The sequence below is a fragment of the Hyla sarda genome, unplaced genomic scaffold (assembly GCF_029499605.1).
Source record: "Hyla sarda isolate aHylSar1 unplaced genomic scaffold, aHylSar1.hap1 scaffold_1056, whole genome shotgun sequence".
Lineage (NCBI taxonomy): Eukaryota > Metazoa > Chordata > Amphibia > Anura > Hylidae > Hyla > Hyla sarda.
This window is the reverse complement of record NW_026607675.1, coordinates 1-8181: the sequence shown is the minus strand read 5'-3', so window position 1 is coordinate 8181 and position 8181 is coordinate 1. Positions and strand designations below refer to the sequence as shown.

General features: G+C 47.0%; 2 non-coding genes and 3 pseudogenes across 2 annotated transcripts; all 5 read left to right on the top strand.

The window, feature by feature from the left end:
* Positions 1 to 320: 320 nt before the first annotated feature.
* On the top strand, positions 321 to 480 carry LOC130299570 (U2 spliceosomal RNA; annotated as a pseudogene).
* Positions 481 to 1136: 656 nt separating this feature from the next.
* LOC130299566 (U2 spliceosomal RNA) lies at positions 1137 to 1345 on the top strand (annotated as a pseudogene).
* A 2101-nt stretch (positions 1346 to 3446) lies between these two features.
* LOC130299531 (U2 spliceosomal RNA) lies at positions 3447 to 3637 on the top strand. Its single transcript, XR_008850641.1, has one exon. It is a non-coding gene; the product is annotated as a U2 spliceosomal RNA (small nuclear RNA).
* Positions 3638 to 5726: 2089 nt separating this feature from the next.
* Positions 5727 to 5917, top strand: LOC130299515 (U2 spliceosomal RNA). Its single transcript, XR_008850630.1, has one exon. It is a non-coding gene; the product is annotated as a U2 spliceosomal RNA (small nuclear RNA).
* A 2111-nt stretch (positions 5918 to 8028) lies between these two features.
* Positions 8029 to 8181, top strand: LOC130299563 (U2 spliceosomal RNA; annotated as a pseudogene; the record flags this gene model as incomplete).

Here is an 8181-nt window from a genome sequence, read left to right as displayed (position 1 = left end):
AACAAAGGTAGGTGTGTGCTTGTGTGTGTGTTTCCTATGCAGATCCTAAGCCCAGTGTCACATGCAAGTAGGAGGAGTAAGAAGGGTTCCTGGCAAATCCGGGTTATGGATTGCATTTAAAAAGGCCCCGTGGGAGTGCAATGGGCCCCTGTCTTGCTGCTTAGCAATAATGGTATGGGTTTAGGTTCTGCTGTGTGTACTGGTGGTTGACTGCCCCCCAGCCCAGAGTGTGCATGGAAAATTGTCTGGCAGCCTCCCTGACAGCAAGCAGTGATAGTGCCCATGAAGGGGACCTTGTTGGGCCCGCCCCTTTCACGGTTATCGCTTCTCGGCCTTTTGGCTAAGATCAAGTGTAGTATCTGTTCTTATCAGTTTTCATGCTGGTGGGGATGGGTGCTGCATGGAGGATGCAGGTGTACCAGGGCTTTCCGGGGCTGGTTCTGAGGAATCAGCTCGACGGCTGCCCCGATGTGACCTGTTCCCTTCGGGTCTCGCCATGAGGCTGAGAGGGTCTAGAGCCGAGGTACTTTTGTGCCTCGGGGAGTGGTGACCCCGAGGTGCCGAAACTCACTGGGAGAATAGACTCACTGAGTTGAAGCACGGGCACCATAATCTCTTCACCTTGTGGCACTCACCTCTTGATTCCCGGCCTTCTGGCTAGGATCAGAGAAATTTTTATAGATCCGGCCGGATGTCCGGGCAGTATATCTGCACACATTCACTTATTTATTTATTTTTTGTCTCACTGTGTCACTTTTTGTGTGTTGTGTGTTCACAGGATTTGTCAGGATGCGGTAGCCCTTCTGGGTGTCCCTCCTGGCGGTCTAGGGGAGGTGTGTGTGGCCATTAGGTTCCGCACCTCCCTGCAAACACCCCGGGTACTCCTGCTTTGGCAGGGTACCTACCGTAATCGGCTCTGCGGGCAGATACCTTGGCTAACGCCAAGGGGGATGCCGGGAGCATTTGTGGTCCCCTAGTAGCTTCGGCGAAAAGGGACATCGAACCTGGAACCTCGCAGGTACCTTTTGGTCCGGAGGCGAAGGGTAAGGTTTGTTGGGGGGCCTCTCTCCTATCGGAGAAGGGCTTGCGATAGACCGCATCCTTTGTGCACGTTTTTTTTAGTGTAACACGTTTGCACTTTTTCTTGCACTTTGGGTGAATCGAAAGCACGTTCCTCGGCTTTAGATAAAAATCTGTTCTTATCAGTTTAATATCTGATACGTCCCCTATCTGGGGACCATATATTAAATGGATTTTTGAGAACGGGGGCCGATTTCGAAGCTTGCTTCCGTCGCCCTATGCATTGACCCGATATGGCAGTATCTTCGGGTACAGTGCACCACCCCCTTACAGGGTTAAAAAGAAAGATTCCTACTTTCATTGCTACCTGCTTGCTGGCTAGCCAGCTAGCCAGCCCTGTGGGCCTTGCTGCTGCTGCAGCCAAAAAACAAAAGGTGGTGCTGCTGCTGCTTCTGCTGCTTCTGCTTCTGCATGTGTCTGGCCCCTGTTGGAGCGTCCAGGCACAGGACTTCTGCTGCTGCTGACTAAATGGCCTCCTTAATTGGATCATTTGAGTAGCCAGCACACCTGTGCAGGTAGGGCATGACATGATAGGCAGCTGCCTTGATAGCGGGTGGGTGCTGAATGTTCCTAATTGACAAAATAAGATTAATGCTTATGAAGAAATATAAAATCTCATCCCTTCCCCAATATCGCGCCACACCCCTACCCCTTAATTCCCTGGTTGAACTTGATGGACATATGTCTTTTTTCGACCGTACTAACTATGTAACTATGTAACATAACATGGGGGGGGGGGGGGGGGGTCTCCTGGCTGTTCACACAGGTGTGTCATTGCTGTACATTGACCATGCATTGCTTCTGTGGTATTGCAAAGGCAAAGACAAATGCTTCCAGCCATCCATTGCACTAATGGATTGGTCATCAGCTGGCTGTCTATGTCCCGCATCAATATAGACCAAAGTACAGAGGGTTAGGCTATGCTATTGTGCACCTACCTGATGCATCAGAAGGTGCGAGGCCCTTGCTAAATTCTGTGCACAGACTTTGAGATCTATGCTTTAGACTGTATCTAAACCTGCTCCAACATGGACTGACATTCTGGCCTACTTTCAGCCGATGCGACTTGTCTGTCGCTGAACAGTCGCTTTTTATGTATTCAGCACCTATGTATAATGTTGTAAAAATGCTCTAGAAGCTAAAGTCGCAGAAATGTCACACATATTTGGCCTGCAACTTTCTGTGCGACAAATTCAGACAGGAAAAATCAGTATAAATCCTTAGAAAATTATCCCCCAGTGTCTCCATCTGCTGGCGGTATTGAATAAGCATTGCTGCACTGATGGGGTATGCATTAGACGAAAAAAAAGAAGAAAAAGAAGAATAATACGCCCAGAAAAGAGGCGAAAAGGAGAAAAACGTAAAAAAACGTGAAAAAAAAGTAAGAGGAAGAGAAGGGAAAAAAAGGTGGAAATGGGTTTAAAAGTGATTTCGGCGGAGAAATATATATATATATATATATATATATATATATATATATATATATATATATATGCGCACACACACACATAGATATAAACGTATTCTCCGTTGAGATATTGCAGCCGCTGCTGTGTCCAGGCCCAGGAGCCTTAGCACTGTGCTGTGATGTCACTCAATACCACTGACATCACTAGGTGTAAACAACATCTCTCCTTTGCTGTGTATGTGACTATGGAGCTGTTTGGTGATGTCGTCTATTACGGCCTTCATAGAAGCAACAGGAGATTGTTGCATCCATCTTGAACCCTCAGAACTACAGTGCTATGATGTCACTCACTTCCACAGGCCTTGCAGAGTGTAAACAACAACAACCCAGCTTTGTTGTGTATGTAACCATAGGGATTTGTGATGTCACCTAGAACCTTCACAGCAGCGACAGCTTTATGAGGAGCATCAGCACTGCTCTGCCTGAGCAGAACCATCACCGCCATAGGTTGTCAAATAACCCGGATTTAACCCACACAGGTAAGTCCAATGGGGTGCAGGCATGTCCTCTATGCTTACAGCTTCCCGTGGGTGTTGGTTTGATACCGTTTGGGGACAGCCAAGGAGGCATCTGCAGGCAACAAAGGTAGGTGTGTGCTTGTGTGTGTGTTTCCTATGCAGATCCTAAGCCCAGTGTCACATGCAAGTAGGAGGAGTAAGAAGGGTTCCTGGCAAATCCGGGTTATGGATTGCATTTAAAAAGGCCCCGTGGGAGTGCAATGGGCCCCTGTCTTGCTGCTTAGCAATAATGGTATGGGTTTAGGTTCTGCTGTGTGTACTGGTGGTTGACTGCCCCCCAGCCCAGAGTGTGCATGGAAAATTGTCTGGCAGCCTCCCTGACAGCAAGCAGTGATAGTGCCCATGAAGGGGACCTTGTTGGGCCCGCCCCTTTCACGGTTATCGCTTCTCGGCCTTTTGGCTAAGATCAAGTGTAGTATCTGTTCTTATCAGTTTAATATCTGATACGTCCCCTATCTGGGGACCATATATTAAATGGATTTTTGAGAACGGGGGCCGATTTCGAAGCTTGCTTCCGTCGCCCTATGCATTGACCCGATATGGCAGTATCTTCGGGTACAGTGCACCACCCCCTTACAGGGTTAAAAAGAAAGATTCCTACTTTCATTGCTACCTGCTTGCTGGCTAGCCAGCTAGCCAGCCCTGTGGGCCTTGCTGCTGCTGCAGCCAAAAAACAAAAGGTGGTGCTGCTGCTGCTTCTGCTGCTTCTGCTTCTGCTTGTGTCTGGCCCCTGTTGGAGCGTCCAGGCACAGGACTTCTGCTGCTGCTGACTAAATGGCCTCCTTAATTGGATCATTTGAGTAGCCAGCACACCTGTGCAGGTAGGGCATGACATGATAGGCAGCTGCCTTGATAGCGGGTGGGTGCTGAATGTTCCTAATTGACAAAATAAGATTAATGCTTATGAAGAAATATAAAATCTCATCCCTTCCCCAATATCGCGCCACACCCCTACCCCTTAATTCCCTGGTTGAACTTGATGGACATATGTCTTTTTTCGACCGTACTAACTATGTAACTATGTAACATAACATGGGGGGGGGGGGGGGGTCTCCTGGCTGTTCACACAGGTGTGTCATTGCTGTACATTGACCATGCATTGCTTCTGTGGTATTGCAAAGGCAAAGACAAATGCTTCCAGCCATCCATTGCACTAATGGATTGGTCATCAGCTGGCTGTCTATGTCCCGCATCAATATAGACCAAAGTACAGAGGGTTAGGCTATGCTATTGTGCACCTACCTGATGCATCAGAAGGTGCGAGGCCCTTGCTAAATTCTGTGCACAGACTTTGAGATCTATGCTTTAGACTGTATCTAAACCTGCTCCAACATGGACTGACATTCTGGCCTACTTTCAGCCGATGCGACTTGTCTGTCGCTGAACAGTCGCTTTTTATGTATTCAGCACCTATGTATAATGTTGTAAAAATGCTCTAGAAGCTAAAGTCGCAGAAATGTCACACATATTTGGCCTGCAACTTTCTGTGCGACAAATTCAGACAGGAAAAATCAGTATAAATCCTTAGAAAATTATCCCCCAGTGTCTCCATCTGCTGGCGGTATTGAATAAGCATTGCTGCACTGATGGGGTATGCATTAGACGAAAAAAAAGAAGAAAAAGAAGAATAATACGCCCAGAAAAGAGGCGAAAAGGAGAAAAACGTAAAAAAACGTGAAAAAAAAGTAAGAGGAAGAGAAGGGAAAAAAAGGTGGAAATGGGTTTAAAAGTGATTTCGGCGGAGAAATATATATATATATATATATATATATATATATATATATATATGCGCACACACACACATAGATATAAACGTATTCTCCGTTGAGATATTGCAGCCGCTGCTGTGTCCAGGCCCAGGAGCCTTAGCACTGTGCTGTGATGTCACTCAATACCACTGACATCACTAGGTGTAAACAACATCTCTCCTTTGCTGTGTATGTGACTATGGAGCTGTTTGGTGATGTCGTCTATTATGGCCTTCATAGAAGCAACAGGAGATTGTTGCATCCATCTTGAACCCTCAGAACTACAGTGCTATGATGTCACTCACTTCCACAGGCCTTGCAGAGTGTAAACAACAACAACCCAGCTTTGTTGTGTATGTAACCATAGGGATTTGTGATGTCACCTAGAACCTTCACAGCAGCGACAGCTTTATGAGGAGCATCAGCACTGCTCTGCCTGAGCAGAACCATCACCGCCATAGGTTGTCAAATAACCCGGATTTAACCCACACAGGTAAGTCCAATGGGGTGCAGGCATGTCCTCTATGCTTACAGCTTCCCGTGGGTGTTGGTTTGATACCGTTTGGGGACAGCCAAGGAGGCATCTGCAGGCAACAAAGGTAGGTGTGTGCTTGTGTGTGTGTTTCCTATGCAGATCCTAAGCCCAGTGTCACATGCAAGTAGGAGGAGTAAGAAGGGTTCCTGGCAAATCCGGGTTATGGATTGCATTTAAAAAGGCCCCGTGGGAGTGCAATGGGCCCCTGTCTTGCTGCTTAGCAATAATGGTATGGGTTTAGGTTCTGCTGTGTGTACTGGTGGTTGACTGCCCCCCAGCCCAGAGTGTGCATGGAAAATTGTCTGGCAGCCTCCCTGACAGCAAGCAGTGATAGTGCCCATGAAGGGGACCTTGTTGGGCCCGCCCCTTTCACGGTTATCGCTTCTCGGCCTTTTGGCTAAGATCAAGTGTAGTATCTGTTCTTATCAGTTTAATATCTGATACGTCCCCTATCTGGGGACCATATATTAAATGGATTTTTGAGAACGGGGGCCGATTTCGAAGCTTGCTTCCGTCGCCCTATGCATTGACCCGATATGGCAGTATCTTCGGGTACAGTGCACCACCCCCTTACAGGGTTAAAAAGAAAGATTCCTACTTTCATTGCTACCTGCTTGCTGGCTAGCCAGCTAGCCAGCCCTGTGGGCCTTGCTGCTGCTGCAGCCAAAAACAAAAGGTGGTGCTGCTGCTGCTTCTGCTGCTTCTGCTTCTGCTTGTGTCTGGCCCCTGTTGGAGCGTCCAGGCACAGGACTTCTGCTGCTGCTGACTAAATGGCCTCCTTAATTGGATCATTTGAGTAGCCAGCACACCTGTGCAGGTAGGGCATGACATGATAGGCAGCTGCCTTGATAGCGGGTGGGTGCTGAATGTTCCTAATTGACAAAATAAGATTAATGCTTATGAAGAAATATAAAATCTCATCCCTTCCCCAATATCGCGCCACACCCCTACCCCTTAATTCCCTGGTTGAACTTGATGGACATATGTCTTTTTTCGACCGTACTAACTATGTAACTATGTAACATAACATGGGGGGGGGGGGGGGGGGGGGTCTCCTGGCTGTTCACACAGGTGTGTCATTGCTGTACATTGACCATGCATTGCTTCTGTGGTATTGCAAAGGCAAAGACAAATGCTTCCAGCCTTCCATTGCACTAATGGATTGGTCATCAGCTGGCTGTCTATGTCCCGCATCAATATAGACCAAAGTACAGAGGGTTAGGCTATGCTATTGTGCACCTACCTGATGCATCAGAAGGTGCGAGGCCCTTGCTAAATTCTGTGCACAGACTTTGAGATCTATGCTTTAGACTGTATCTAAACCTGCTCCAACATGGACTGACATTCTGGCCTACTTTCAGCCGATGCGACTTGTCTGTCGCTGAACAGTCGCTTTTTATGTATTCAGCACCTATGTATAATGTTGTAAAAATGCTCTAGAAGCTAAAGTCGCAGAAATGTCACACATATTTGGCCTGCAACTTTCTGTGCGACAAATTCAGACAGGAAAAATCAGTATAAATCCTTAGAAAATTATCCCCCAGTGTCTCCATCTGCTGGCGGTATTGAATAAGCATTGCTGCACTGATGGGGTATGCATTAGAAGAATAAAAAGAAGAAAAAGAAGAATAATACGCCCAGAAAAGAGGCGAAAAGGAGAAAAACGTAAAAAAACGTGAAAAAAAAGTAAGAGGAAGAGAAGGGAAAAAAAGGTGGAAATGGGTTTAAAAGTGATTTCGGCGGAGAAATATATATATATATATATTTATATATATATATATATATATATATATATATATATATATATGCGCACACACACACATAGATATAAACGTATTCTCCGTTGAGATATTGCAGCCGCTGCTGTGTCCAGGCCCAGGAGCCTTAGCACTGTGCTGTGATGTCACTCAATACCACTGACATCACTAGGTGTAAACAACATCTCTCCTTTGCTGTGTATGTGACTATGGAGCTGTTTGGTGATGTCGTCTATTACGGCCTTCATAGAAGCAACAGGAGATTGTTGCATCCATCTTGAACCCTCAGAACTACAGTGCTATGATGTCACTCACTTCCACAGGCCTTGCAGAGTGTAAACAACAACAACCCAGCTTTGTTGTGTATGTAACCATAGGGATTTGTGATGTCACCTAGAACCTTCACAGCAGCGACAGCTTTATGAGGAGCATCAGCACTGCTCTGCCTGAGCAGAACCATCACCGCCATAGGTTGTCAAATAACCCGGATTTAACCCACACAGGTAAGTCCAATGGGGTGCAGGCATGTCCTCTATGCTTACAGCTTCCCGTGGGTGTTGGTTTGATACCGTTTGGGGACAGCCAAGGAGGCATCTGCAGGCAACAAAGGTAGGTGTGTGCTTGTGTGTGTGTTTCCTATGCAGATCCTAAGCCCAGTGTCACATGCAAGTAGGAGGAGTAAGAAGGGTTCCTGGCAAATCCGGGTTATGGATTGCATTTAAAAAGGCCCCGTGGGAGTGCAATGGGCCCCTGTCTTGCTGCTTAGCAATAATGGTATGGGTTTAGGTTCTGCTGTGTGTACTGGTGGTTGACTGCCCCCCAGCCCAGAGTGTGCATGGAAAATTGTCTGGCAGCCTCCCTGACAGCAAGCAGTGATAGTGCCCATGAAGGGGACCTTGTTGGGCCCGCCCCTTTCACGGTTATCGCTTCTCGGCCTTTTGGCTAAGATCAAGTGTAGTATCTGTTCTTATCAGTTTAATATCTGATACGTCCCCTATCTGGGGACCATATATTAAATGGATTTTTGAGAACGGGGGCCGATTTCGAAGCTTGCTTCCGTCGCCCTATGCATTGA